Raw genomic sequence first — 9,523 nt, 5'->3', positions numbered from 1 at the left:
TCCCCCTCCTAGTTGGACTAGGAAAGGGGGGAAACCTACTCGTAGTAGGAGTAGGAATCCCCCCTTGGGGGCGCACCATGAGGCCGGCCGGCTCCCTCCTCCCCTCCTTTATATAAGGGGGACGAGGGCACCCCATAGACACACAAGTTAGTTTTTTTAGCCATGTGCGGTGCCCCCCTCCACATATTCCCCCCTCGGTCATATCGTTGTAGAGCTTAGGCGAAGCCCTGCGTTGGTAACTTCATCATCACCATCAACACGCCTCCGTGCTGACGAAACTCTCCCTCAACCTCAGCTCGATCTAGAAGTTTGAGGGACGTCACCGAGCTAAACGTGTGCAGATCGCGGAGGTGCCGTGCGTTCGGTACTTCATCGGTTGGACCGCGAAGACGTTCGACTACATCAACCGCGTTATTTAATGCTTCCGCTTTCGGTCTATGAGGGTACGTGGACACACTCTCCCCGCTCGTTGCTATGCATCTCCTATATAGATCTTGCGTGATAGTAGGATTTTTTTTTGAAATACTGCGTTCCCCAACATAAGGCCGAACCTTCCACCCTTAACCAAGTATATAGATGCCACAATTAAATAGGAGATATTGTGATATCCCACAATATCCATGATATCCATGCCCAACATGGAACAAACTGCAACTGCACCTGCAACTTGGAACACTATAAGAGGGGCTGAGCAATGCGGTAGCATAGCCAAACAACGGTTTGCTAGGAAGGGTGAAAAGGTTAGAGGCTATCATGGCAATTTGGGAGGCTTGATAAACAAGTGGTAGGTAGCGCGACATAGCGATAGCATCGAGACAACTAGCATATCAAAGATAGTAGTGAGATCCAAGGTGATGGTCATCTTGCCTGAAATCCCGCTAGGAAGAAAAACAAGTCCATGAAGAAGACGAAGCCACATAGATGAACCAAGCGTAGTCAAACGAATCCTCACAATCGCAACGGAACTGGAACTATCCAGAAGAAGCACAACCAAAAAGAATCAAACAACATGGTAAACACAGAACACATAAACAAGAGATGATGCTCATCCAAGTATGATGCATGACAAGGCTACATGATGATACTCATGGCAAGAGATGATGCATACAAGAAGAACACATCAAGGTAGTTTAAATGAGGCCGGAAACAACATACAACAATTCCGGAAACTCCCCATATGCAAATTTCGAAATTGGTCCATATCTGAACAAAACATTAAGTTAAATTTGTTAAACAGCAAGTTAAAGTGCACCGCGATGATCTACGCGGTTTTCTAGTCAAGTTACATATAAAGTTCGTTTAATTCGAAGCTACGGCCTAGAATATATGAGCAAAAAAAGTTAAACATGGCATTGATGCAAATGCAAGCAAAACAACATCACAAACACTCCAAACACATGCATGCAACATGGCATGATTGAACTACATGCAAAATCAAGCAAGTTTCATGTAGAGCATGCTCCAAATGGAGCCATGGTACAACACATACACTCAATACAAGTTTTAAACACAATCTGCCCAAAACAGCAACTAGGCACTTTGCAAGCATCATAACAACATGCTATAAGAACAAGATAGGCACAAACCGATCATGGCAGAAACAGCGACAAGCAGGCATGTTTGCGAGCTTGTGCAACTAGAATTTCATGGCATGTGAATATAACCAACAGCAAGAGGACATGATTGTGCAGCTACTCATGGCAAGAACATGGTCATAGGACACATAGTTCACTAGATATTCACATGGCAAGAATGAACTTACTGTAAACAGACTGACAGCAACATTATTTAGCACATTTAGAACATGGTACTGACAAGCTACAGCAGGCCATAACTGCAAACAATGGAATGGATAGATAGAAAATAACAACATCTACAAAACATCCTTACTGACCATCTCAAGATTATGCATGGATGCACCTGTAGCATCAAGTTAACATGGCAACATAATGTAGCAGGTTCAGACTTAGCAGAAATCACAGTCACTGACAACAGCAACAACAAGTACCATACTTCACATGCTTGATGCACTCACCAAAAGGGACATAAAAATACATGGATTCCACCACTGTAAAGATGGCATGAATATTCTCCTAAAAAATATTAACATGATGCTCAAAAGATAAACACACAAATGCTATGAAAAAGACAAATTAGCAAGTCACAGCAGTTTCCAGCAGATTATAACATTTAGCACTTCTGCAACGATGATTAAGGCAACAATATATATAGTAACATGCATACACTAGTATGTAGAGCACTCAGAGATGAACATTTCCGTATATCACACACCCAAAATGGAGCAATATGCACAATTTTATGATATAATGAAGATGCATACATGATGTCAAAATACAGGGACTTTGACAAAAATAACCACCTCGCGAAATCGGGACGAAGCCGTACAAGTGTGCTGTTTGGATCGGGGGATGAGGCCGTTCCGGGAAGGGGCCATGCAGATCGGACGAGGCCGGCGCGGGGCAGCAGCCATGGCAGTGCCGGCGAGGTCCGGCGCTCCGGTGGCGCAGCAGGGGCTGCACCCGGGTGGGACGAGCGCCCCAGATGCCGGGGAGGACAGATCCAGCGACTGCCGGTAACGGGGAAGCGAGATCTGGCGAGGGCGAGGCCGTGGAGGTCCGGCGGCGGTGGAGTGCGGGGGCGCGACTCCGGCACATGCAGCGGGGTCGGCGGCGGAGGCGGTAGTGGCACGGGCGGCGGCGGTCGGCGGCGAGGTGCCTCGGGCGCGCAGGAGCAACGGAGCGAGAGGCGCGGTGGCGGGGTCCGGCGAGGGGCGGCGGAGGAGCTCGGATGATGGGCGGCACGGGCGGGCTCGGGAGCGGGCCCTGGTGGGTTTGGCGGGCCTGCCCCGGGCCTGGGCGGGCTGCGACGGGGGAGAGAGAGAGGGCCGGCATATGCCACGTGGCAGGCGCGGATTGGCTCGGGGGCGGTGGCTGGACGTGTCCGGCCGTCGTCGGACATGTCCGGCGCCGCGGGGAGGAGTGGATCTAGGGTTTTTGCCCGAAAATGGAGGGGGAGGGATGTTTATATAGGCATAGGGAGCTAGGAGAGGGCTATGGAGGTGTCGTTTTCGCCCACACGATCGTCATCCAACGATGGAGAGCATGGATGGGGTTTAGATGGGCTAGCTGGCTATTGTGAAGGGGTGCTGCGCTGCAAAGAGAAAGAGGTCCGACGGTTAACGCGGTTAACCATTGGGGCATCAAACGACCTCCAAATGGAACGAAATTTGACAGGCGGCCTACCGGTGATGTACCAAGGCCACTATACAAATCTCGGACCATTCCGAGAATGTTTTTCTCCCTCTCACGAAACAAGGACTGAGAGGTGCAACGGGTGCATGTGAGGGTGTCGGATGCCGAAACGGACAACGGAGAAAGTGACCGGATGCAAGTTTCGAAAAACATGCAGATGAAATGCACATGATGAAATGGCAAAGTGCAACACACAAGCAAATGACATGGCAACGACGGCGAATAACTGGAAGACACCTGGCGTATCGGACTCGGGGCGTTACAACTCTCGTCAACTAACAAGATATCTCGTCTCGAGATCTTAGGAACGAGACGGAAGAGAAAGAGGAAGAGGTAAAACAAGAGCGCAAGAGAAACGATGACCAAGGTCGAGAGCACTCATGTAGAAAAGAGGAACGACGATTATGAAAGAATCAAAAGCTCAAGGAATACGACAGACTCTAAAACTACTGCGGTTAGAACAAGATAGAAAAGGAATAAAAGTGAAAGAGTTGTGATAGCATCCCGGTTGAACATGGAATGTAATAGAACATGAACTTGACAAGATGGAACGATACTTGACGAGAGGGACAAGACAATGCCTCCGCAAGAATTGAAAGAGTTGAATGAAAAGAACGACGAAGAAAATGAAATCTTCTACCATGAACGAAATTGAAAACATCCTTAGAAGGAAGGATTGAAACATGGTATGGGTCTGGTCTGAAGACCAATGGGTCAAAAAAGGGGATATCCTCTTCTTTGGCTACACCAACTAATGTAGTAGATTGCGTTCCCGGAGGACACTTTCTCCATTTCGTCGGTACTGGTAACAACGGATCTTGACCTCGTTTCTTTTTCTTGTTATTTGACTTCTGGGAATGTTGTTGAGAAAACCAACAACAAAAGAATTGATTTGCGTGGGCTTATGTAAACATCTCAAAGGTTGAGGTGAATTTCTGCCACTACAAAATGATTGAATAGCTGAGAACAATGAAGAAATGGAAAACTCCACTTCAAAAGAATACGGAGAATTAATTGCACTTCGAGACGCAAGAGGAAAGATACTTGTGCTCCTCCAACAAGAATCTTGATGAACTCTTGAAGAATGAATTAAATCCTTAACGCACCACCGTGAAGAACTCTGGTAACAAAGGATGGTGAGATAGAATTGAAGGATGAAAAGAATAAGAATAAAGCCTTGCGATGATTTAGATGGAGCTTCGCAACGAGACAAGCAAGAAAACTTGGATCTCTGGAAAAGAAAAAATGAACAACTTAGAACCGAGAATGTGATATGATGAACAAACTCCGAAAGGAAGAGATTAAACAACTTGATGAAAGAAGAATAAGAATTATGTTATGCTTATCCTCCACCAATTAAATTAATGAGAAGCAATGGATTTTCATACTACTTATTCGCATTGAAGGAGATTAAGGGGAGATATAGCGCAAAAAGTTGAGAAAGTCTTCATGAACCACCGGTATGATTGGAAAGAAACGAATGAATTGATACGATAACAAAGGAGGAGGAATCTTGAACGAATCACCATAAGAATTGAAATGAATGATGAAAAGAGAATGAATCACGGGAAGAATTAGAAAACTAACGAAGATGCTTGAGTGAATCAAGATGCAAGAGAACGAAGAGATCACAAGCTTACTAAAGAATTCTTGAATGATGCACCGGTACGAATATGGAGACGAACAAAGTGGCATCAGTTTAAAATAATTGAAGAACGAAGCTGATAGCTTGGAACGAAGGAATCTTCTTAAATGATGGCCTCCAGATGATCGAAACGGAAGACAACTCCTGAAATACTCTGGATGGGTAAGAAAGAATCGCATGATTGGAAACAATTTGAGAGGATAACATCAAGCTAGCAACACGAATCTTCGAGAGAACAGACAAGATTTAGATCAAAAACTCTTCTTCGGTCTTCAAAGCTTAGAATGACGACGAGAAACACCTTGAAGAATTTGAAGATACTCCGGAAGAATGAAAAGCGAAGAGGTTGAGCCAACAATGAAAATAATTTGAAATCGATCTCGGAAAAGCATCTGGCTGATGATATTCATTCTTACGTCAAACTTCAAAAAGAATTCGAGAATAACTCCGGGAAAATAAAAAGAGTAGGTAAGATCCTAGGAAAAGACCTATGGGTTAGGGCCCACTCAAAAGAAAACCACCGTTAGAAAGGATTGTTGGAGAGAGAGAGATGATGCACTGGAACAACTGAAAGACTTGAATGAGGTGACAACCTCGAAATAATTGAATGCAAACACGAATCGTCTGAGATGTCTTCAACACTCCGGGACGATTGAATGGCAAGAGGGGAAACGAGCAAGGGGAAACACTTAAGTCGAGGAAAGGAATATGATGAACAACAAAAAACTTGAATTGGATCCACCGTAAAGGAAACGAGACGGACCATGATGAAGTTGAGGAGAATTCACCGGCTGAGACAATTTGGAAAGACTGAAGAGGCTCCGCGTGAATGAAATTGATGCTCGAATAGAGGCTCAAACTCCGGGAAGGAAATGGGTGGGAGGGCGGGAAAAACAAAGGCAACTTGGAATGGGGAACCGACGAATAACTGTAAGAGGAAAACACCGGATGAAAGAATTGTGGAAAGAATGCTAAGGCTTCGCATGATTAGGATGGATACTCGATTAAGGACTCCGGCTCCGAGAAGAAAAAGGGTGGGCGGGTGGGAAAAGGAAAAAAACATCATACGGGGGAACACTGTCATTAAGAAAGAACTGAGGATTGATCTTGCAAAGGACAAAGAGGGTCGAATCAACTCGAAGAGAAGTGCGCCGGATGAAAAGAGGTGACATTGCAACGAACGAAAACTAACAGCGTGATCCTTAAAAAAGTTGAAGGGGAAGAGGAGTAAGTCAAAACACCTACCTCAAGATTTCTCACCAAAGCGACGAAGGGACTGAGGAGTAAAAAGAATTCCTACTCTCCGATATAACTAGACTCCGAAAAAGTTTCATTCTAGACTCGACAACGGCCAAACTATACGATCAAACAAGGGGGTTCCTATGGTCGGTCGAGGCTCTGATACCAACTTGTCAGGCCCAATATGTGACTCTATGCTAAAGAAACTCGAAGGTCCCACCAAGGATAGAAGCGCATATTGGAGACGCTTTTGCAAGGTGGATATCATTACATCGTACCATTACATAATAGCTGGGGATACATACAAAGGCATACAAATGCCACAAGAATATATCAAACATCACACATAAGAACAACATCCGACTACGGATGAAACACAACCAGAAACTCAAACGACATCCACCCTGCTAGCCCAGCCTGCCGACCAGGAACCTAACCGTCAATCAAAGAAGAAGCACAAGAAGAACTCCCAAATGAGTAAACTTCCCTCTCACGTCATGATCATCGCAAACCTGTACCTGCAACTGTTGTTGCAGTAATCTGTGAGCCACGAGGACTCAGCAATCCCATTACCATGGGTATCAAGACTTGCAAAGCTTAATGGGTATGGAAAGGATAAGTGGTGGGGTTGCAGCAAGCGGCTAAGCAATGTATGGTGGCTACCTTACGAATACTAGAATAAGATGAGAAACTACGCAACGGTCGCAAACTAGTAATGATCAATAAGTGATCCTGAACTACTTACGTTTAAACATAACACAACCGTGTTCTCCTCTCGAACTTCCCCGGAAAGAGATGATCACAGTTACACACGCGGTTGGTGTATTTTAAATTGAGTTTACTTCAAGTTCACTACACCCGGATATTAACAAATTCCCATCTCCTACATAACTGTGGGCACGACTCTCGAAAGTTTAAAGTCTGCATGGGTGTCCCAACATAGCCCATGACAAGCTCACGATCCACGGAGACAATCCTCCATCGCGGGACCCTCCGATCAGACTCGGAATTCCGGTGCACAAGACATTTCGACAATGGTAAAACAAGTCCAGCAAGACCACCCGGTGTGTCGACACCCCGATAAGAGCCGCAAGTATCTCGTTCTCAGGAGAACATCGTCTATGCTAAGTGGACAATAGCCAAAATACCTCGAGTTTCCCCGAGGCGGCACCGCCGACTGCTAGGTAGGTGGACCAACACTCGTGAGGAGCACTTGCCCGGGGGGGAGGGGTTGATTAAGTCCACAGGGTCCAGAAAGTCCCTATGCTAGTTTCAGTTGTTATAGGGAAATGGTAAAACCAAGGTTGGGCCTTGCTGGAAGAGTTTTATTCAAAGCGAACTGTCAAGAGGGGCCCATAAACCGTCATTGTTTTAGGGACGCAAAATCAAGGAACATAACACCGGTATGACAGAAACTAGGGCGCCAAGAGTGGAACAAAACACCAGGCATAAGGCTGAACCTTCCAACCTTTACCAATAGATGCATTAATTAAATAAGAGATGTTGTGATATCCCATGATATCCATGTCCCAACATGGAACAAACTGCAATTGCACCTGCACTTAGCAACGCTATAAGAGGGGCCGAGCAAGGCGGTAACATAGGGAAACAACGGATCGCTAGGAAGGGTGAAAAGGTTAGAGGCTATCATGACAATTTGGGAGGCTTGATAAACAAGTGGTAGGTAGCGCGACATAGCGATAGCATCGATGCAACTAGCATAGCAAAGATAGTAGTGACATCCATTGTGACAATCATCTTGCCTGAAATGCCGCTAGGAAGAAGAACATGTCCATGAAGAAGAAGAAGCCACGTAGATGAACCAAGCGTAGTCAAAAGAATCCGCACAATCGCAACGGAACCGAAACTATCGAGAAGAAGCACAACCGGAAAGAAGCAAACAACATGGTAAACACACAACACACAAACAAGACATGATGCTCATCCATGTACGATGCATGACAAGCCTACATGATGCTACTCATGGCAACAAATGATGCATACAAGAACAACAGATCAAGCAAGTTTAAATGAGGCCGGAAACAACATACAACAATTCCAGAAACTCCCCATATGCAAATTTCGAAATTGGTCCAGATCTGAACAAAACATTAAGTTAAAGTTGTTAAACAGCAATTTAAAGTGCACCATGATGATCTACGCGGTTTTCTTGTCAAGTTACATATAAAGTTCGTTTAATTTGGAGGTACGGCCTAGAAGATATGAGGCGCAAAACAAGTTAAACATGGCTTTGATGCAAATGCAAGCAAAACAACATCACAAACACTCCAAAACATGGATGCAACATGGCATAATGGAACTACATGCAAAATCAAGCAAGTTTCATGGAGACCATGCTCCAAACGGAGCCACGGTTCATCACATAGACTCAATACAAGTTTTAAACACAATCTTTCCAAAACAGCAACTTGGCACTTTGCAAGCATCATAACAACATGCTAAAAGAACAAGATAGGCACAAACATGATATGCTCATAAGGTACAGATTACATGCTTCAATTCTCAGCAAGGTTCAGGTTCATAGGCATCAGGAATAATCCAACATGAGCAAAGGATAAGACAACTTTATAACACATGTTATGACAGTGAAAAACAGGGCATCGATGTGAGCAAAAATAACATGTTGACATGTTGAAGGAATGAAACAAACATTCTACATTGCAATATCATGGCAAAAAAATCATGGCACTAAAGTGCAAGTTAAACATGGAAAAACATGATTACTAAGAATCTCCATATAACCTCTAGATCAATGGGAATCATCAAGACAAGTAAGCAAGTCATAACAGATTCTCAGACTTGGTGAAAAACAGAGTAAGGCTGAAAACAGATTCATGATGCCTACTTTGAGGCAAACAAAGTATATGCCACAGGAACATTCCATGGCATAAAAGGGAATGGAAATCATATACATGTCAAGCATTACAAAACATGAACAATGATATCCTGCTAGAAAACATCACAATATGCTCAAAACATCATGACAATAATGAAAATGATAACAGATTCGCAGAGTTTGTGAAATAAACTGATCATGGCAGAACCAGTGACAAGTAGGCATGTTTGCAAGCTTGTGCAACTCACCACATAGCATTTCATGGCATGTGAATAGAACCAACAGGAAGAGGACATGATTGTGCAGCTACTAATGGCAAGAACATGGTCATAGCATGTATAGTTCACTAGATATTCACATGGCAAGAGTGAACTTACTGTTAACACTGACAGCAACATTATTTAGCAATTTTAGAGCATGGTAATGACAAGCTACAGCAGGCCATAATTTCAAACAAGGGCATGGATGGATATAGAATAACAACATCTACAAAGCATACTTACTGAGCAT

Source organism: Triticum aestivum, chromosome 2D (genome assembly GCF_018294505.1).
Source record: "Triticum aestivum cultivar Chinese Spring chromosome 2D, IWGSC CS RefSeq v2.1, whole genome shotgun sequence".
NCBI lineage: Eukaryota > Viridiplantae > Streptophyta > Magnoliopsida > Poales > Poaceae > Triticum > Triticum aestivum.
This window is presented reverse-complemented; position numbering follows the sequence as displayed.